Source organism: Callorhinus ursinus, unplaced genomic scaffold (genome assembly GCF_003265705.2).
Source record: "Callorhinus ursinus isolate GAN/ISIS: 27379988/994484 unplaced genomic scaffold, GSC_fseal_2.0 scaffold28, whole genome shotgun sequence".
NCBI classification, from domain to species: Eukaryota; Metazoa; Chordata; class Mammalia; order Carnivora; family Otariidae; genus Callorhinus; species Callorhinus ursinus.
This window is the reverse complement of record NW_027397090.1, coordinates 13,844,707-13,866,947: the sequence shown is the minus strand read 5'-3', so window position 1 is coordinate 13,866,947 and position 22,241 is coordinate 13,844,707. Positions and strand designations below refer to the sequence as shown.

At 37.5% G+C, this 22,241-nt stretch overlaps 1 protein-coding gene across 15 annotated transcripts in view; it reads left to right on the top strand.

Annotated features, from left to right (window-relative positions):
- The window catches only part of RFX3 (regulatory factor X3), a 280,896-nt gene that overhangs the window by 57,005 nt on the left and 201,650 nt on the right, over positions 1–22,241 (top strand). For 3 of the 15 annotated variants that reach the window (XM_073878138.1, XM_073878136.1, XM_073878137.1), the window contains one exon: positions 18,993–19,080. The exons of 11 other annotated variants lie outside the window; for them this stretch is intronic. The gene's annotated coding sequence lies outside the window, so the exon portion shown is untranslated. Of the gene's footprint in view, positions 1–18,992; positions 19,081–19,960; positions 20,014–22,241 lie in introns of those variants that run through there. One more of the 15 variants, XM_073878143.1, reaches the window with a different exon arrangement.

The following is a 22,241-nucleotide window of genomic DNA, read 5'->3' as shown; positions in this document are numbered from 1 at the left end:
TCCTTGGTCCTAACCCTTTTTGTTATCCCCTTTTAAAGACTACTTTATCTGTTGGATATTGATTTATAGCTATTGAAGAGCTACTAGTCCAATGTCCTTGCCAATTAACTGATATGATAGATGAATTTGTTAGAATCTTGGGAGACGTTAAAAAAGGAACCTTGCCCTGAGAAATAATTTCCATGTAAGTGGTAAGATGGATTTCATCTTTTAATAGATTTTAAAATACTTTCTTAGTTGCATACCTTTGGGCATTTACTTGTGATTGGCAAATAAGCTCAATCCCCCCGAAAGAAAGCCTTCATTCAACGATAGATTTAATTAAAGAGATATTTATTAAATCTTTAAATTTAGGTATACCAACTATCTTAGAGGTTTCTAGAAAGTGGGTATAAACTCTTATTGGGCTTTATGAATATGGATACCTTTGGGGGTTGGTGGAGGGTCTAGATTTTTTTAAGTGTACACAATTAAAAATATCTGTAAATAAAATATCCAGGCAGTAAACCCTGGGTTATTTTGGTTTAAGGAGTTGAGACTCATATAATATTTGACCTAATATCTTTGTTTGGGCATCATTTGACCACAGTAGTTAATTTCCACTACAAAATAGATCCACTTGTTGACATTTCAATTTTATCAGTCGCTTTGCTGGTCTCCTAGTTATCATTGAGTCTGTAGGCATTTTCAAACAAGAAATGTAGTTGAATCTTTTTGTATAGTCCCATGAATGATGACTTTCATTCCTTTTGTTTCCACTGCCCCTGGATTATTATAGGACAGTACTGGTACATCTCCTTGTTTCCATGTTCTTTGCCTTCTAATTTCAACCCGTATAGCATAACCATGTGTATTTTGACTAAAACATTGCTTTTATCAAATCACATTTTTATTTATTTTATTTTTTTAAGTGGGCTCTATGTCCAGTGTGGGGCTCAAACTCACAACCCTTAGATTAAGAGTCGGATGCTCTACTGACTGAGCCAGCCAGGTGCCCCTCACATCACACTATTAAAAAAAAAAAATTTATTGTTTTCTTGAGTAGAAGAGCTGAGTGTTATAGAGGATAGACAAAGAAAAGAACAGTGGGCTTTTTTTGCCCTGGCTCTGCTTCTGGCTGTATGACCTTAAGCATAAAAATAGACCTTCCTAGGCCTCTGTTTCTCCATTCTATAAAATCATTTGTTGTGAAGATTGGTTGAGATAATGACTGTGAAGTTGCCATTACTTTTACTACTATAGGGTAAAAAGACCAAATTCCTAAATCTAGAATTTGTTTCCAAACAGCTCCATTTCTGTACTATGCCTGGCGTATAATAGGTGTTCTTAGATAATTGAATCCTATCTTTCCCAGCCTTATCTTGTACTTCTCTCTAATCTTCCAATTCAGGTAAGTAATCTGTACTTTCTCCACTGAAAATGTTGTTCACATAGCCCATCTCTCTGTCTCACGCTCGTTCATTTTTTTCAAGCTCTTTGTTCAGGAATGGTCAAGTCTCTTATACCTCATTCTCTCCGCTTTGCTTCCTTTTCAACATGGCAATCTTGCATTCTTTACTCAGTCGTCACTCAACTTTGGTATATGTAATATCTTGATTATTAAGAAAAGTGTCCATTGGGTATGGCTTTTCTTCCCTGGTGTATTGTAAGCTCCTGGAATACAGGAATAACAGCTTTGATTTTGTAGTTACTCTTTGAGGATATATTTTTTTAAAGATATTTATTTATTTATTTATTTATTTATTTATTTATTTGAGAGAGAGCGAGAGAGCATGAGCAGCGGGAGGAGCAGAGGGAGAGGGAGAAGCAGGGAGCCCAATGCTGGACTCAATCCCAGGACCCTGGGATCATGACCTGAGCCCAAGGCAGATGCTTAACCAACTGAGCCACTCAGGCCCCGCCCCTCTTTAAGGACGTTTTGATGTGACTTGTAATATATCCAAGTTGACATATTGATAAGTAATGGTTTATATTGTATTTGCCAGGAGATAAAAGTTTAGAACAAGGATTGGCACGTTGTTAGACATGAGATGCTACGATTCTGACAGACCACTAATATTTTCTGATTTATAGGGTAAAGTCTCCAGACGATCAGGGCTTTGGGGGATCTCCCTCTGGAAAAGAATGACCTACATGTTATTATCAGTTAAAGAGTCTTCTATTTTAATAAAGCATCCTGTAAAATATAGATACCTTCTTTAGTAAGCAGGTCTTCATATTGTAATATAGTTGCCTTGTGAGTATAAATGAAATTTAAAAAAAGGCGTAGAAATTGTAACGTTGTGAGAGAGAGACTGGCTTTTCCACTATACCCTTTTGGGGGTGTTTTTTGTTTTGTTTTTTGTTTTAGCATTGGCATTTTTATATATTCAAATCAAACAAAGTACCGTTCTTTCTTGGATAGGTAAGGTATCAGAAATTTCCACCAATGTGTATCTTCAGTATGTTTGATTGCTATATTTTTTATTTGGCTGTATTGATGTGCAGTTTGCATACAATGTAATTCCCCAATATAAAGTGTACAGTTTGTTGAGTTTTGACAATTGGGTTTAGTCCTATACCACTGTCACAATCAAGGAACAGAACATTTTCATCACTGCAAGAAATTTGTTCCTGTCCTTTTGTAGTTGATCCTCAACTCCATCCCCTGGCCTGGCGACCACAGATCTGCATTGTGTCCATTGTTGTCTTGTCTTTTCTAGAATTTCCTATACAAGGGATCACACAGTATATAGCTTCTGTATCTGGCTTTATTTAGATTGTAGCTAAATTCAGAGTGTACATGAATCATGCAGATTTGTACCTTCTCATTGCTGAGTAGTGGTTCCCTGTATGGCTCTACCACACTTTGTTGATTCTGTTTACCAATTGATGGGTATTTGGATTGTTTCTAGTTTTTGGCTATTCTGGAGAAAGCTGTTAAGTACGTTTAGGAGAAGTATTTGGGCATATGTTTTATTACACTCAGGTAAGTGAATAGGAGACTGGAGTCCTATGAGAAGGGTATGTTTAATTTTATAAGTAGTTGCCAATCTGTTTTCCAAAGTAGCTGTGCCATTTTGCATCCCCGTTGGTAGGGTATAAGGGTTCTAGCTGTCTGTGTCCTTCAAGGTACATGGGATTGACAGTGCTTTTAATTGCAGCTATCATTCCAGTGACCTTGTAGTGGTAACTCATTGTAGTTTTAATTTGTATTTCTCTAAAATGACTAATGATGTTGAGCTTCTTTTCTTATACTTATTGGCCATTTGCATATTGTTTTTGTTAATGTCCAAACCATTTACCTATTTTTTAAAATCATGTGTTTTTTTTTTCTCCTTATTTCTTTTTAGATATATACATATTCTGGGCATAAATCTCATCAGAAATACATTTTGCAAACTTTTTCCCCACATCTGTGGGCTTGCACTTTCATTTTCTTAAATTTGTCCTTTCAAAGAACAAAAGTCTCACTATGATGAAGTTTATCAGTTTTTTTCTAGGAGTTTTTTTTTGGAAGATGAAGAATAATGTCACTTAAATTGTTTCATGTTATCTTCTAGGAGTTTGTGATCTTATTTTTAGGTCTATAATACATTTTGAGTTAATTTTTATATATGGTATGAGATGAGTTTCATATCTTCCCATACAAGTTTCCAGTTTTTTCAGCACCATTCGTTGAAAAGACTAATTTTTCCACTGAGTTAACTTGACATCTTTTACTGAACTGGCCATATATGTATGGGTGTATTTCTGTTCCAGTTTTTTTTTTTTAAGATTTATTTATGTATTAGAGAGAGAGATTGGGCACACGAGCAAGTACGGGGGTTGGCAGAGGGAGAGGGAGAGAATCCCGAGTAGACCCCGTGCTGAGTGCAAAACCCCACATGGGGCTTGATCTCAAGACCCTGAGATCATGACCTAAGCTGAAATCAAGAGTTGGAGGCTTAACTGACTGTGCCTTCCAGGCACCCCTCCAGTTTTTTTAATTACTATCTTTATGCTGGTACCCAACCGTCCAGATTACGGTAGCCTTATAGTCTTAAAATTAAGTGTAATATATAATTGCTACCACTTTGTCTTGTGTTTCAAAGTTGTGGTTATTTTAGATCCTTTGCATTTGCATATAAACTTTAGAATTAGCTTGTCAAAATCCACAAAAAAACCTTCCTGGAATTTTGATTGCAGTTGTGTTGACTCTATAGATCCAAATTTCACAAAAATTAATATTTTAGTTATATTGGATATGACGATTCATAAACATGACATATCTCTTTATTAAGTCTTCTTTAATTTCTCTTACTTATGATTTCTAGTCTTCCAGTTTCCTTCATATAGTTTTTGTTGTTTATCACCAAGTATATCATATATTTGATACTATTGTAAATGATTTATGCTGTAAATTTCAGTAGTATTGAAATACGATATGGCTGGTATGACTTTTTATATATTGACCTTATAAACTTGTTAATGTACTAAATGCACTTATTATTCCTAATAACTTTTTAAAAAATGCCTTAGGATTTTTTGCATAGATAATCAAGTTGTCTGCAAATAAAGATGGTTTTCCTTCTTCTTTTCTGATTTGTCTGCTCATTATTCATCTTTCTTGCCTTATTACATGGATTAGGACCTACGGTGTTGGATAGAAATGGTAAGAGAGGATATCATTGTCCTCTCCCTGATCTTAGAAATACAACATTCTATCTTTCACTGTTAAGTTTACTGTTAGCTGTAAGTTCTTTATAGTTGCCCTTGATCAAGTTGAGGAAATTCCTTTCTATCACCAGTTTGCTGGTAGTTTCTTTTTATGAGTATATGTTAAATCCAGATGATCCTATGCTTTTTTTCTTTTAGTCTCTTAACCTGCTAAATTACCATGATTGATATTCTGATGATAAAGCAACTTTGAATTCTGGGATAAATCCCATTTTGTCCTGATTCATGACATATATTTAGATGTCACTAGGTTTGATTTTTTAGCATTCTGTTACAGATATTTTTGTGTCTGTTTTTCTGAGGAATATTGGTAGTAGTTAAATTTTCTTGTTTCTGTCATTTAAAAAAATCAGGGTAATCATGGCCTCATAAAATGAGTTAGGGAATGTTTCCCCATCTTTTATTTTTGGGAAGAGTAAACACCAACTGCCTTATGATTTGGGAAATACCGACATTCACTTTTGTGACTCTAACAACCTAATTCTTGCTACTGAAATAAGAAATATTTAATATAGGATAAAGGACATGTTCTTCCTTTCAGAATTTCTCCAACTGGTTGTTTGCAACTAAAACCAAAATAAAGCATAAACTAAAATAGCAGGTATGCTCATACAGGTGTTTGTAAAACTTGATATGCAATTAAAAATGTAATAACTTTGGATGTGAGCTTAATATCAATAAACCATATATATGATATATGATACTATATTTCATAGAGATGTTAGTACTTGATAGAAATGTTAATACTTGCATTTATTTTTGTTCATAAAACATTTTGTAAAGTCCCTTCTACATTCTCAGTAAGTCATGCTTTGTTTATATTTCTGCTTCCTAACAGATTTGTCAGTCGTAATTGTTATGTTACAGTGAATTGTTAAAAAAACTTTGATCTAGCAGAATATTGTTCTAATTGTACTTCTTCCTAGCAAGAACCTATTCTTTGAAAGTGCAATAGTTCTTCCGTCATACCTTTTTAGATGAGAAGACTGGTAGATGTATTCCAGTTGCTTAGTCATCACTTTTACTGACTTTACTGAATGCCTTTTTACGTGCTGGTGTCAAAAACTATTCTGTCTTCACCCAGTGCATGTTCTTTGAACTTTAGGATCAGGATGACAAATGCTTTTACTGACTAACACAGTATCTGTTAAAATTGTTTCAGAGGATTGGGAAATTGGATTAAATGAATAAAAATGAACTATAACATTTAATAAAGAAACACAAAACTCAATTTATGTTTTCATGCCATGAAAATAGTTATTCTCTATAATGTACTTTCAAGAATATCAAAATATAAACTTTGCTATAAGATTTAAAAACATTTGCTACATATGTTTTACAATCCAACTCAGACTGTAACTGCCCCCCAGCCCCCAACTCAGGAGAAACTCTATGCCCTGTAAATCACCTAGCATATTCTTTTTTTTTTCTTTAAAGATTTTATTTATTTATCTGACACAGAGAGAGCAACAGAGAGAGACAGAGAGAGAGACAGAGAGCAAGCACAAGCAGGGGGAAAAGTAGGCAGGGGAGAAGCAGGCTCCCTGCTGAGCAAGGAGCCTATGTGGGGCTGGATCCCAGGACCCCGGGATCATGACCTGAGCTGAAGGTAGACGCTTAACCCAATGAGCCACCCAGGTGCCCCTCACCTAGCATATTCTTGATTTTGTAACTATTTTACAACCTTTCATAGAATAATGGGATTTCAAAAAACTACCAGAAAAGTTTAAATTATATGAAATAGAATTTCATAAGGTGCTTAAATAGATCCTTTTTTCTTTTTCCTTTCCTAACAATCATGAACTTGAAATTTCTCTCCTGTGTAAATTTGCTAAATGCTTACCTGGCAGTAAATAACCACCTACATAATGACATAAGATATAAGAATCAGCAGCTATAAACTAAATCATTAAGCATATTATTGATACTTTGCATGATTATATTTTATGCAGTATTTCACCCCATGAGTTGTATTTACATTTATTTATTCTATGGAGTGACATAAAAAGCCGAGTTACAAATGACTTTGTTAAAGGCAGCAGCGGGACTGTTGCTATAACATGTATTTTAAGTGAATATTAGTGAAAGCAAGAAAATAAGAAAAAAAATAGTAAGTCTCAGGGATGGGTGGCAGAACTCACTGGGAGATGTTGGATTTTGTACATTACAATGACCTGTCATTATACAAGAGAAATCATTCTGTGGGAATGTTAGCTACATCAGAGTGAGAATGCAGTAGAAGCATTAGAAGGCATTTGTAGTTTCGTTCTCTCTTGCACATACAATAAAAACATATTGCTAGTTAGGAAATTGGTTAAGTGATACCTAAATATCATCCCTTCTCACTGTAGAAACAGAAGTGTGTATATTTGGAAATGATAACAAAATAGTGAGCAATGTCTTAGAGCTTTTTTGGATAATGGACTAGCCACTATTATATTGTAATGTAATTAGTGATATACTGTTTAAAGACTTTTTTTTTTAAGCCCCTAATAATCCTCTTAAACTTGGGAGGGTGAGAGGTAAGGGGTTAGCCCTTTGAAATCCTGCTTCAGTTAAGATGTACAGAGAAGGCGATGAATAAGTAACATGAATATAAAAAACAGCTTTGGTTTATTAGTTTCAAGCTTAATGCTAAGAAAAGTAAAATTGAGCATTAAAAGTTGTAATGTTATGTTTTCAAAAGTTTTAAGGTTTATCATCCTTATGATAAATGAATGAATGCATAAGCTAGAGGAAAAATGGGTGGATGTAAGAGTGATAACTGTTTCATTGAACAAGGACTTATTTTCTAAAAGTATTACATTTATGATTTGATACTATTAGATTATTTTGTTTCATGCGTGTGTCTTTTGAGGTATAAGAGTATTTGTGTTTATTTGAAACCATTTAGTCTTTAGTATAAATTGCTGAGATGCTGACTTCATGTGTCTCGTTATAAGATAATTTGGCATTTTAGAATAATACAATTTCATTTTTATTTTTTATTTTTTTTAAAGATTTTATTTATCTGAGAAAGAGAATGAGAGAGAGAGAGAGAGCACATGAGAGGGGGGAGGGTCAGAGGGAGAAGCAGACTCCCCGCCGAGCAGGGAGCCCAATGCGGGACTCGATCCCGGGACTCCAGGATCATGACCTGAGCTGAAGGCAGTCGCTTAACCAACTAAGCCACCCAGGCGCCCCTACAATTTCATTTTTAGAGCCCAGACTAGATTCAGTGTCTTTTCTGAGTACCTGATTGCTAACTTTGAGATTTGCTCAGCCCCTGCCTTCCACGATCCTGTTTGTCACAGATCCTGTGACAGAACTCGTTTGTGCATTCATATCTAAGTTGGGTTATAAGCCCGGATAATGACAGAAGGCCAGAGGGATGTCCCAGACCAAGGTCCTTAGATATATAATCATCTTTTAAAAAATGAGAACTTCTTATAATAAGGTCTCCTCCCTATTATGTCACTACATAGTTTAAGATCGTGATTATAAAAGCAAAACATATTTTATAGAGAGGAAAGGACCTAATACCCGTATCTCACCACCCATGGAGAACATAGATTACCTTCTTTAGGCAATAATACTTAAAATATAAAATTGTTTTAGGGTCATTCTTGGAAGATGCTCTCTTTTAAAGATGCTCTTCTATCAAAATGTACCTTTCTGAGTAGAATGGGTAAGAAGGTGGAAGGATGAGATGGTGAATAATCAGGGGCTGAAATGATACTTTAGGAGAAGATTCAGAGGGAAAAGAATCCTTGTCACATTACTGAAGCAAAGACTGAGAAGCAAGACAAATGCCTGACCCTCATGAGCCCATCTATGGAAACATAAGGTGCTATAAATAGTGTTCTTAACCATGTCACATATCATTTGAACATATCGCTTATAATTTGAAAAATATATTTTGATTCTGGCTGCATTTTGGTTAGCTTTTTGCACCCAAATGAAAAACAGTGTCTTTAGAATAGAGGAAAATCCAGTAAGGGTGCCAGTTTTGTGGCTTTAAGTTCTTTATTCTCCAAATTTAATCAGCAGGCTCTGGTCCTGGAACTTCCCAGGTGCGTTTTTCACTTTTCACAGATGTGATTGGGTTAGAAATCATTCCTGTTTATCTGAGTGAGAACCCTTTGGTAACATGCCTTTTGATTCTAAGATAAGTGGATGAAATGTGTTGCATAAATCATGTCACAGCAAACAATTGTCACCTGGCACTAGAACTTGATGAAATTTAAAAATGTTGGTGTATTGCCTGTGGTGTTCAGTTACAGTTCTATAGAAAGTCTGTCCATACAGATGAAGCAGTACTTGGTAATGCAAGATTCATCTCTCAAGTGATAGGGCTTGTATGAGTTTATTACTGGGATCCCTGCTCTGAGCTCCCAAGACATACTCAGTGAGGCTTTGTTTTAATTTCTCATTGCTCTCCCTTTGGCGCATTCAGAAGAAAATGGAGCAGACCTTCAGCTTGCAAAACCCTTAGTCTTTATTTAGTCTACCATCTACTGCAGTGCAGGAATGTTTTCAAAAATATTCCTAGAAGATAGTAGCCCAAATTTGGGCCTTAAGATACTGCTTGTATTTGCGGTGATTGATTCCCTGCCAGACCTCGTCTTTACTTTACCTCTTACTGAAAGTTCTGCATCCATCCTTGCTTATTGTCAGTTTACTGATGCCCAGCCTTTTCTTACAGAGTGATTAAGGTCTGCTCAGCATGTGCACAAAAGAGGCAATGAACCTATGCTCTTTGCCTCTAGAAGAAACATAGCTACAGGGCTTTTCCTTCGCACTGGGCCAAATTTTCTTTCTAAAAACCACCCACATTCCATTTTGCCATCCCCAGACTTGAAAACTTCTGTCACTTATAGGAAAACTATAAGTTTTTGATGTCTTTGGACTTCAGATGCATACATGCATACATGCTTAAAAAAAAGTCCTTTGCGGGGCGCCTGGGTGGCTCAGTTGGTTAAGCATCTGCCTTCGGCTCAGGTCATGATCCCAGAGTACTGGGATCGAGTCCCTCATTGGGCTCACTGCTCAGCGGGGAGTCAGCTTCTCCCTCTCCCTCTGCCCCTCCCCACCCCATGCTCTCTCTCTAAAATAAATAAATAAATCTTGGAGCACCTGGGTGGCTCAGTTGTTAAGCATCTGCCTTCGGCTCAGGTCATGATCCCAGGGTCCTAGGATCGAGCCCCGCATCGGGCTCCCTGCTCAGTGGGAAGCCTGCTTCTCCCTCTCCTGCTCCCCCTGCTTGTGTTCCCTCTCTCCTCGCTGTCTCTTTCTCTGGCAAATAAATAAATAAAATCTTAAAAAAAAAAATCCTTTGCTTCCCATCTCCCATCCCCATTATGTTCCCTCTCCGTAGATAATAATTTTCATATTTTTGATCTTTGTGTATGTCTTGTTAACCATGTAGATTTATTGTGTGTGCACACAAACACTGGATGCACGTGCATTTTAATTTTGCTTTGCTGGTGTTATACTCTAGACATTATTTAGTTTGTCCTCAGCACTGTTTTAAAGATCTGCCATGTCATTGGACATCTTGATTTCTTCTAACTGCTGCCTAGGATTCTGTAGAAAGTATTTGCTTCATTTTATTTATCTTACGTGTTGGACACCTGGATTACAGGGCCTTTTTAGAATTGACTCCGTATTTTTGGGCTATCTCTTGTACTCCATACAACTTAAATTCCAGCTACATTAATCAGTCTTGTATGAAGACAGAGTACTTTTTATATTTCCATGGTTTTATGCATATTTCCAGGCTTTTCATGACTACTTCCTCACTCTGCAAGACTTGGCTCCTATCCTTTCCTTGGTGAAGACTTCAGCATCTCCTTCACACTTGAGCTAGTTGCTGTGTCCTCTGCTTATACAGTCCTTCCTTTCATCTTGGTAATCTAGAAGCCAGTATTTCTGCCTAAAAGTCAATTTCCGCTCTGGATTTTTTGAAGGCAGGGACCAAATCTTAGGTATCTTTGTGTGCTTTGCTTTAGTGTGGTGAGTTGCATCCATTTGGCAAGCAGTAAAACACTAACTGAATAAATTAAATGTGTGTAGGCTCTCTAAAGTGAAATACTGCCCATATGAGCACAGATGACTCTCATTATGTAAGGAGAGGTTGGAACACAAACACTAAAGTAGTATTAGAGAGAGTAGTGTTCAGGAGGCTGAGTCTCGAAATGAGTTTGAGGCTTGGGAAGATGCTAAGGACCACAACATGTTACGTTCAGACCATGAAGTAAAAGCAAGAAAGAGCATAAACTGCTGCTCGGGACAGATAGTGTAATACTGGACGATGGAACAAAGGCAGATTTGTGGAACTCCTGGGTTGGTTTCAACTTCTCTACCGAAAGAAAATGATATTCAAATTCAGTAAAGGGGACTGATAACAGTAGCGAGGGAATTAAAGTCCAAGGAAGGTGGGGCAATGGGGAGAAAAGCACGTTGATGCTCCCCACCAGTTAATGCCTTGGGATTAAATGACCAGAAATGAATGGTTTGGTCATCTTTCTACAATTATGATCAGAACCAGAGGTGCCAAAACACTAGCATGCAGGTAACTGTTTTTATTTTCAGAAAAGAGGGGGTAAAGGTAGATTTCTGCAACACTAAGATTATGGGTTTCCTATCTATCCTTGGGAAAATTCTTTAATAGATTATTAGACACTTTGTGAACACTCACTTAGAAAAGTAATCCTCTGGAGACCACATGGGTTCACTTGAAATGTGTCCCGTCAAGCTTGTGTAACTTTTTTACTGTCTGGGTGGAGTAAGCTGATTTTGCAGGGCTTCAGACAGTGTCTCACGATCGTGTTTAGGAGATAGATGGTCAAATTAGGGGCTGTTTTATGAGGACAGGCAGAGTCATAGACGGTTGAAAAAATTGGATGAATGGATTGATGTCAGCTAGGAGAGAGGTATTTCTAGTGGCACGATATGGCTGTTTCTTTCACTTTGTCCTATTAATCATTTTTATCACCAATTTAGATGAAACAGGCCCATCACATTTGCATATCACATGAAGCTGAGAGTGATAGCTAATAGTTTGGGTGAGGGAATCAGGACTGAAAAAAAGCTTAGCCATCTGAAATGACTGGCCGAAGCTGAAATGGTCTATAGTAGTGATTATGTAAAATTCTGCATGTAGGTTTGTCAAATTATCACACTGGTCAAGAATCAAGTAGACGTGTTTTGAAAGCATTTCATATGAAGAAGACCTGAGAATTTGTGATGTAACTGTTAATGCCATGTCTCACGTATAGACTGTTTTAATAAAAGTGCAGTCTCTGGAATGAAGAAGGTACAGTCTCTGTTGGTGAGAAAATACCATTATATTCATTTATCGCTTCCAGGTTTTAGGAAGTATCTGGGCACTTTGTCCTAAAAGGAATATTTCAAAGAATCAGCGTGGTTTCCTTATTAAAACGTAACTTTTGTGTCTGTGTGTGTGGAGTGAGGAATCATCAGAAGAGTAGGTATTTTCAAGTATTTAAGGACTGAAAGAGGGATTTGCCTTGTTCTGTATTGGTTTGGCTTTTTAAAAGAAAGTAATCAGGTACCTGCTGTGGGGCTGGAAATTGGGCCAGGCATCGGGGGTATAGTAGTGACTAAGAACACAAAGTGACCTCATCTTTACCCTTTGTGTCACTGACAGTCTGGGGGAAAAGTCAGACAGTAAGTGCACAGTGACGTGAGTAAATGTAAATTGCAGCTGGGTGTGATGACAGCGATGAAGTCAAGGTACTGTCACCCTGAGAGAGTACAGCTGGGACACTTGATTTGGCCAGTGAGCTTGCTGCTCGCTTGAGGAAGTGAGGCTGGAGAGGAGAAAGTGTGTACATGAATTAGGTAAAAGGAGAAGAGGGATCCAGGACTAAGGAGCCTGTCCAGTGTGTACCCCAAACCTGAGAAGGAAGAAAGGTTCAGGACACTCAGCCTTTGAAGGCTTGGTAAGAAGTTTATTCTGTGTCTAGGAACAGGGAAAAGCATTTGTTGGTCTTATCTAGAAGACTGATTTAAATTTGGGATGGTGTCTGTAGCTACAGTGTCGGGAGCTGACGGGCTTGTGGCCAGAGAGGGTGTGATAAACCACCGGAGGAAGGATTGCAGTCCGCAGATGTGGAGTTGTGCTGTAGGAATGGGGACCTGTCCTAGAAGGGGAGTTCAGCGGTGGGATGGGGGGAGAGAGTGCTCTATTTGGGGATAGAAGACGTGGGTCCAAGTTCCGGTTTTGCCACTTACAAATTTGGTGGCCTTCTGTCCCTAGAGTAACAGCGCAACTTTTTGCACACAGGTTTTGTCGGCATTAGATGATTCTTGTGAATGATTTACCAACTGTGAAGTATTGCATAAAATGGAAGAATTGAGAAAAAAAAATCATCAATAATTGCCATTATTGGACACAGTGATCTAGTAATGGAATGGAGTTTCTTTAAGTGGTTCCTAGTCTAATTATTTGGAAGTATTTAAGATTTTTATCATTGTTGGGGCGCCTGGGTGGCTCAGTCAGTTAGGTGTCCAACTCTTGATTTCCGCTCAGGTCATGATCTCAGGGTCATGCTCAGGGCTCTGTGCTCAGTAGGGAGTCTGTTGGAGATTCTCTCTCCCTCTTTCCCTCCACCCTCCCTGCTCATTCTTGCACTCCCTCTCTCAAATAAATCTTAAAAAAATTTTTTTTATCATTGTAGCTTCAGATCCGCATTCCTCTTCCCAGTTGTCTTGGAGCAATCCTTAATCTGTTAAGTCCGAAAATTTATAATGACTCTGTACTTTTTGACTTTTTAGTAGTAGCAGTCCAGTTGCTCGATGTGATTTTAAATCTGATCTACATGAGCTCTTTTTGTGATGTGTTACCTCAAAAGCAAGAAGCGGCTTTAGTGAATTTTATAGCAGAACCCTAAAACAAAAACTTAGAAAGTATAAAAAATTTTCAAAGATACCTTTTGGTAAGGTAGTACTTCCATATCTTAAATTATATTCAAATACACAGAGATACAGATATATTTCTATGCTAGAGTGTTGCCTGTGTATACATATGTATGAGTGTGTATCCATATGCAGATACACAGATCTTGTGAGTGGAAATATACCATTAGTTTTTGAAGTGCTTCAGTTTAAAACCCACAATAAAACAAATGATGGTAAAATAGGTAGCTCTGTTTTGGAGACAGCTAGGAAGGGAATAATATTTCTGATAACTCATTGAAGGGAGTATGCATTGGTAACATGTTATTTATTCACATATTTATGCACACAAAGTCCCCTTGACAAATATTCAGTGAGTACCTAAGATGTTTATATGCCTTGCTTTAACCTGCATTTTTATTAAGGTTATTTACATTTGTTACCACTAATCTCAAAAATCTGTGTCTTGGTAAAATATGACATGCCCTTTTGCAGGAAACTAAGGCTAGAGGCCAGGATGCGAATATAACTTAAAATTTTAAACGTATGCAATCTTCTGGCATAATCCCAAAGACAACTTCAACTGTAGCATTCTGCACATTTAATCACGTGTTAAGTGTTACTGTCCTTGAGTATTTTGTTGCTTTGATGGTTATAAGAACTACTCAGTTCTACGTATGTTACCCACAGTGTATGACTCCTATTATTTGAGAAGTTTGTATGCAGGCAGGGAAATGCTGCTGTTGATTCTAGTTACCTAACACCTTTGCTTTAGGGAACTAGGAATAATAATTGCTGAAAACCAATTGCATTTTTGGGGGGTGTTGAGCCTTGGAAGTTGCTTCTGGATCCATAGCTGAGTAGAAGACACGTCTGAGTGAGAAATCGGATCTTCCCACAGACTTCCATTTATACTTATAATGAAAGTAATAGATGGACCAGGCATTGTGCTAAGGATTTTACGTGTACTTTTACTTAATCTTTCCAGCACCCCTGTGAAGTGTGGGTATTGTTATTCGAGTGTTACAGATGAAGACGCTGGGCTTTGGTGAGGTTCAGTCACGGGGCCAGGGTTCCATCCCAAGTCACTTCTGATTCCAAGACCGCTATGCTATTTTGAAACAGCTGATTTGCTACAAAAGAAGTTGATTGAAATCATTTTAGACTCATCTTCTGGAGCCACGCTTCTTGCCTTTGCTCTGTTACTGTATTAAAAGGAGATAACGCACAGCAGATACAAAGGTAGAAATAAGATAACGATAGCAATCCCTGAGTCATAGATTTTTTGTTGTTGCTTTTGTCTTAAGTTTTTAAATAGCTAATGCATACACAGAGTAAAAAAATAACTCAGGTAGCCCAAGAGTGTATACAGTGCAAATCCTGTCTTCCTCCCACTCCAGCCTCCTGTTCTCCTACAAAGAGGCAACCACTGTGTCTAATTCCTAGTTATTCTTCCAGAGATAGAGTTAGCATGAATTGATTTTTGAAAAAAAAAATAGCAGTTGAGCATCGTGTCTAAAGAAGCAAACAAACAAGCTGGAAGCTGCCAGGACTGGCCCCAAGTGGGGCCGGGCTGGAGAACGCAGAGCTGGACCCAGATGAGGTGCTCTGTAATGGGAATGCGGCCAGGCCATCATGTTAGCCCCCACCCCATAGGAGTCACACAGCCCTGCAAGCCAGTTGGCCCCATTTTATAGATGAAGAAATTGGTTGTTTCCATCCCAGGAAGAGTTGCATGGAGAGTAGTACTCAAATGCAGGGCTGTGCCTCTCATCTTTCCATTCCACTGCAGTGCAAGCGACCTCTGGATTTGAGAGTCTTGTGAACAGCGGTACAATTGCAGCGGTCTAAAATTGACTAGAGTTTCTACAGGTAAGCTAGGTGGCAAACTTCAGAAAGCCAAAAGCAATGGCAGATTTTTCTTAACGTTTGAAATACATTTTTTTATTTTAGAATAGATTCAGATTTACAGAAAGCTTGCAGAGAGTTCCCGTATACCTTGCACTCAGTTTCCCATATTATCAACAGGTTGCACCACTATGAGGCTACTCTTTATTCCCCCTTTCCAGACTGTACTCTTTGGAAGGAAACCACTGTGCACAGCCCACACGTGTAAGGAGTGGAGAGTCATGTTCCGCTCCCTTGAGGGTGGAGTATCTTCATAAATTATTTGTAATTCTTCTGCATGCGATTTGTTTTTACTCCTCTGTTTGTTTGTTTATTTAGTCAGTCATTTTTTATGTAAGTATGGATTTGTGGATATTTATTTTATACTTTGGGTTATAAAGCAATACCGTTTTATTTTATTGTTTAAATTGTTCCAGCTTTGGTCATTGGGAGCTTTTCAATTGGCCCCTCTATCCCTTTGACATATCCTCATCATTGTGGGGTTTTCTTTTTGTTTTTGTTTTGAGTACTTCCTTAGTGTCTGGTACTCTAGGATGCGTTAGACTCACCCTAGTATTTTCTGCTTCACTCTTAGAAACACTTCTCTAAATAACCCTGGTTCCTTTTATTGGAAAATAGTATTAGAAACCAAGATGTGGTGCCAGTTGTAGTAGCTCTTTTAAAACCAAATATTTAGTAGAAAAGAAAGTTTTAGCTGTTCTTTCAGGGAGTGCTGAATTACGTTATTGCAATAAGTTATATGTTAATATTGCTGGAATATAAAATTTACCTGAGCTGAATAGAATGCGAGAATTTTTAAGTGAAATTGTAGGAAATAATTATTTTATTACTCTTTACTGTTACTTTAAAAAAGCCACCTGTCCTTGATGGCACTTTCTCCCTGACCAGAACCAGAGGCAAAACTTCAAAACATGGTAATTTGAAGCAGGTTAGGATTAATTTGAGGATAGTGGAAAGACTTTATACTCCATTAGGAAAATTAACAAGCATGGAGTCTATGGAAAGACATGTAATTCATATTTATGTAAAGAATAATACTTTCTTTTGCATCACTAAGCATTTTAAATTTGTGTATCCAACAGAAAATTGGGAGAGAATATTAAGGGAAAGCAAAAAAAAAAAAAGTAAAGAGCAAAAAACGTTGCGTATGATGAGAATATCTGGACAGCGGCGCTGATTTATGTCATTTCAGAGGAATATTCCTTTTAGAGATCTGGCCCTTCTAACTCTAGAATTGAGATTTTCTTAATCTGAGATATTTGCCGATAGATCAGACGACTGTTTTTGGAGGGCTTGAAAGGGATTTGTATGTATATATTTGCCATCTTAGTAGTACTGATAAACATGTCTTGAGTGCTTATTTCTTACTTTTATGTTTGGCCGCCTTGCTGTGCAAGCATTCCCTTTTACTCTTTAGCATCTACCATTTCAATAAGAAGGTTGAATTGTTACAGCTCATCAAGCAACTGGGTCAGAAGAATCAGAGGATCTGATAGGCGCTTGCATAAAATATATGTTGATTGAAATAAACTCCTTTTCTAAGAATTAACCATATGTTTTTTTCTGGGCTAAAGTTATCCCTATTTGTCCTCATCGATTATATTTTAATTTTCTCTTAGTTTCACTGTAAAGAATAGTCTTCTAACTCAGTGTAAATAGAAAGGTGTCAAATTAAACAGGAGAGCATGCAATTGCAATTAGTAAGAAGCACAGCACTAATGAGGAAGAGAACCAGACAGGTGAACGCCCAAGCAAAGGTAAAGGAAGCAGTCTCTGATGAATAAGCAACCGTCACGCAGGGCACAGGAAAACTGAGTGAGTCGGAGATGCCCAGGGAGCCCTAAAATGAAAATAGCTGGAAAGCTTCGAGAGGGATGGAGCAGAGTGTAGAGATGGGGAAACCACAAAGGAAAAGGTTCTAGGAAAGGGTTGCTGGTGCGTCCTGAGGCTGGCTGAGATTGTCAGGGAGCACGTGAGAAGCGGAGTATCTTCTTCAGGGTTCGGTGGAAGTGATAGAGCCTGTGCCGGAGAGCCTGGAAACGCTAACCAGGACATGATGGAGGGAAACTAAGGTGGATTAAGTGTATACCCGAGGGCTCGGTGTCCTAGGTCATTTAATTTTTAGATCAGCTCTTTCCTGTATCATATCATTGAATTCTCACATCAACTCTTTGAGGGAGAGTATTATTAGTTACAGTATTACAGATGAAGGAAATGAGGCACAGATGGGGTTGAGAGTAGGCTGCAAAGGACACAGCAACTAATTGGAGGTAAACTCAGACCAGGGTTTAAACATTGGGATTTTTATTTTATTTTAATTTTTTTTAAGATTTTATTTTATTATTTGAGAGCGAGCGAGCATGAGCAGAGGGAGGGGCAGAGGGAGAGGGAAAAGCAGGTTACCTGCTGAACAGGGAGCCTGATGTGGGGATGTGGGGCTCAATCCCAGGACCCTGAGATCATGACCTGAGCCAAAGGCAGATGCTTAACTAACTGAGCCACCAAGGTGCCCCCGAAATTGGAATTTTTAATTTAATTTCAAAGCAGTTTGGGGTGGGGTGGGGATCAAGATAGACTAAAATCAATTCAGTGTAGCATAGGTGCAGACTTCCTAGGATCTGGGGCAACTAGCAATACTTTTTTGGAGTTTCTGGGTGGAATTGGTTAAGAGAAAGGAGTTTGAAATTGTGGCTATTAGGTTTAGTTTAGAGCTGCTAAAAAGTGAGTGTTATGGCAGGCTGCTATATGCAGAGAGCCTTAGAATGGACTGAAAAGTCATGGATACAGCTGATGTAGTAAGTCAGCTTGGGAATGGGGCTACAGGTGGAGATGGGTTCTTTTATTTATCATTTCATATTCCCTTTGAACTTGTCAGGATTCCTATTGGCTAGAGAGTGATTTCTGACTCTTTTTTGGGGAGAATAAATTTTAGGGAGGCTATTCTTAGATTCTGGCAAACTGGTTGTTAGTACATTAGTCCATTTGTGAATGGGAAAGGAAAATAACAAAAACCACTGTGAATTGTAAGGATGTAATATTTTAAAAATGGTGTGTTTATGTTTACAGAATAAATCTCGAGAGCAAATTAATTATATGTCTGTAGTTCTTGAAGTTAAGTAGGCTAAGTGGGGAAAAAGCATGATTTAATCTTGCTTTATTGCTGGCCAAATCTCTAGGCTGGCCATTTTTTTCCTTTTAATAAAAATGCTTGTGGTTCCTTGTCTTCCCATTAGCTCATAGTTGAGAGCTCTTTAGGTTGTCTTTGAGACAGCATGCATTCGGCTTCCTGATTAAAATTGTTCATGAGAGATCAAGCAGACAAGGGACTTTTAACATAATTAAAAAAGCACTGCTAGCCTTTAAAGATGAGATTTCAGAGATTTTTGAATTTATATCCACCTGTAGGGAAGTGTGTTTATGTAATTAGATTCCGGTTCTCTTATGAACCCTTCTTAATTCACACATGGTGTCCTTTCCTTTTATAGAATATCATCTTCTCCTGCAGGAGACAAGAAAAGTTGAGAGGAGCCAGAACTTGAATGAACTGAGACATTTCCCTTGAAAGATCACAATGTGATAAGTGACACAATCAGTTGCTTCCTTATGTTAAGCTGTTTATTTATGAAAGGAAAGGCAGGAGCAAAGTTGAAGATAGTAAAAATCCAAACATATTGTGTATCCTGTGTTCTCAGGCTAATCCGAGAAAAATTCCACCAAATTTTGGAATATAGTCTCCTATGTTTGGTGAATGGACATCTTAATCCCAAAGTTGTTTTTTCAAAATTTTTTGTCTTTTCATAGTGCAGTCCAGACTTTCCAGTGCTGGGCTCTGAAATCGTTCTGTTCTTATTCTCATTTAACTATCATGTTTCAGAGATAAAAAACAAAAAAGATGATTATACTTAATGTGGTTTAAAATGGCTTCTTTTGTCCTTTCCAGCAAAGTCCACCACTATGGATTGTTTAGTACTTTACAGAGCGCTTCAGTTTTTTTGTTTTTTTTTTTAATGTGTGTCTAAAATACATTTTCCCCTCCCCCTCTAAAATACATTTTGGTTCTTTGGGAAGGAACCCTTTCTAGCATAAACCAAAATGTTATTGCTATAATGAGGCAGCATTTTAGAAGAAAATTACCAAGGTGTGAACTGTTTTTTTTATCTACATGTATAAGGCATTAATTTCACAGACTAAGGGCTCCTGAACATGTGAACATTTTCTTTAGGGAGAGCATTTTCCTCAACGAATAAGTAATGCTTTGTTTTCACCCAGAAGATTGCTTTAGAACATTTCTCATGTAATTAAAATAATTTTTCCATTAGTGGAGAGGAGTTTTCAAACCTTCTTGACATTTTTTTTAGTTCTATCTTATTTTGCATTTTTTTAAAAAGAATTCATTCTAGCCCGATTTTAAAATTAAACAGCAGTGTGCAGAAGGAACCCAAATTATTTTCATGTCAGCTCTGGGCAAGAGAATAAGATGATAAAAGGACCCCGCCAAACCAGAAGGTACCATAAATTATCCCAGTTATATTTTAAGACTAATTTCTAGGAACTTAATGAAACATACATTGGCCAGGCATAAAAATACTTTAATTTAAAATCATAAGGAATCGAGGAAGAAAGGAGCCTGAAATTTTAAATGGTGGAATTTTTTTTTTTTTGATGTCTCCTGTTATCTGCAAGGAGGAGAGCACTAAACAAGGTTACATCTTGAAATGGTAAAATCTGTGAATAGTTTTGTTTGTGGGAGGAGGTCACAAAAAGGTTATTCCTCTGGCTTTCTTCTTCCTGACAAGTAATCAGAGTAGTTCACAGATTTCCTCGTTTCCAACCATTTTATAGTTTTGAGAATTAATTTTTGCATCAAATTATATATTACCTTTACTTTTGATTAAATAAACTGTTTTAACAGGACCTCACAATCAAGTAAGCTAGCTAACAGTTGCTTTAATTAAGACATAATTTAGGTTGAAATCATATAGAATTAACAAGGGGCAGTATATGTGATAATTGTAGCAAGGAATATGTCTCTTTCATGGGCATTATGATTTCTTTTATATACCAAAAAAAAGGAAAACCTTAAGTTTTTGTTATTCTTGTTTAATTTCAGACACTCGTTTTTATATCCATTTAATTGCTTATTCATCCACCTGTCCATCATCCATCCATTTATTCAGTAAACGTGTATTGAACCTTTCCTGTTGTGCTTGGGTACCAGTGATACAGAGATGAATAACTTTGAGGAGATGTGTTTTGTTTTGTTTTGTTTTGTTTTGTTTTGCATGAAACAAATCCACAAGTAATTATCCATATGAATAGAGTGATGTGTGTGTAAAAGGAGATATGTCTAATTGCTACTGGAATGTCAGAGAAAACTTCATCAGGGGAGACAATATTTAAACTGAGTCTGGAGGGACAAAAGTTCCTTCACCAGGCCGAAAATCAGAGGAAAGGAGCACAGAAAAGTAAGAAGAGCAAGTAGGGAAGTGTGATTCCTTTGCAATTTTAGAAGGCTTGTAGAATATTTTGGTATGTCTGAAATATACGGGAGAAATAGAGATGATGCCGGGCAAGTAGGCAGGTACATCTCCTGTCACCTTGATGAGTCCAGACTTGTAAGGCACTGAAGGAAATGAAGCTGGGTAAAATGAGAAAGTTTGTATTTTGGAAAAATAAATTGGGCAGGACTATGGAAAATATTTAGAGAGGGAAGAAAGAAACTGTGTGCAGCATTAGTCAGATGGCCCCTATGTCTTCAGTGAACTAGGAGGCAATCTCCTATCCTTGGGTTTTGGGGTCAGACAGACTTAATTTTAGATCCTGAAACTGAAGATCCCCTTAACTTTGTCAACCTAAGATTTTTTATCGGTAAAATGGGAATAATAGCTATCTTGCAGTATTGGAAAGTCTCTGTGTTCAAAATGCTTAGCTTGGGGTTGCCAGGGTGCCTTAATAGGTTAAACATCTGCCTTTGGCTTGGGTCATGATCCCAGGGTCCTGGGATTGAGTTCTGCATCAGGTTCCCTGCTCAGCGGGGAGTCTGCTTCTCCCTCTGCCTCCCCTCCCCACCACTTGTGCGTTCTCTCTCACTCACTCTCTCAAATAAATAAAATCTTCAAAAAAAATTGCTTAGCTTGAATTTCTAGGCCTATAATATATATTCAATAAAGAGTAGCAATTAATTGTTATTGATCTCCAAGTACTTAGAATTGCAAAGCAAACATTATAGGGTTCTCCTTTCTCTCAAGAAATTTATAATAGTTTTACTAATGCAAGAACAAAGAGGACAAATACACATTTTAGAAACTGTGTTTAACTTTGACACTTTCTTTACTGCTTTCTCTATGTGATAGCCCATTTGAAGATTGACAGTTGCGTTCGTTAACCTTGCTCCTGAGCTCCTAAATACTTTATACCATTTCAAAATATTTGGTGTTGATGCCTTTATGGTCCGATGAATGTGATTAAATAAATTTCTCCCCACGTGGAAGCTATGTTTTTTTTTCCCTACCTAGTGCATTTACAGATCAAGAAATACTGTCTTGTGCTTCCAATGGGAATTTCTCCTCGTACTTCACTTAACAGGTGATGCGTTGAGTTTCTGCTTGAACTCTTTTTGTGACTGTTGAGAGTACTTTCCCTTACAAAGCAGTCCATTCCATGTTTGCATAGCTCCGGTTGTCAGAATATTCTTCATGTGTAGCTGATGCAGCTGCTTTTTATTTTCTACTCTG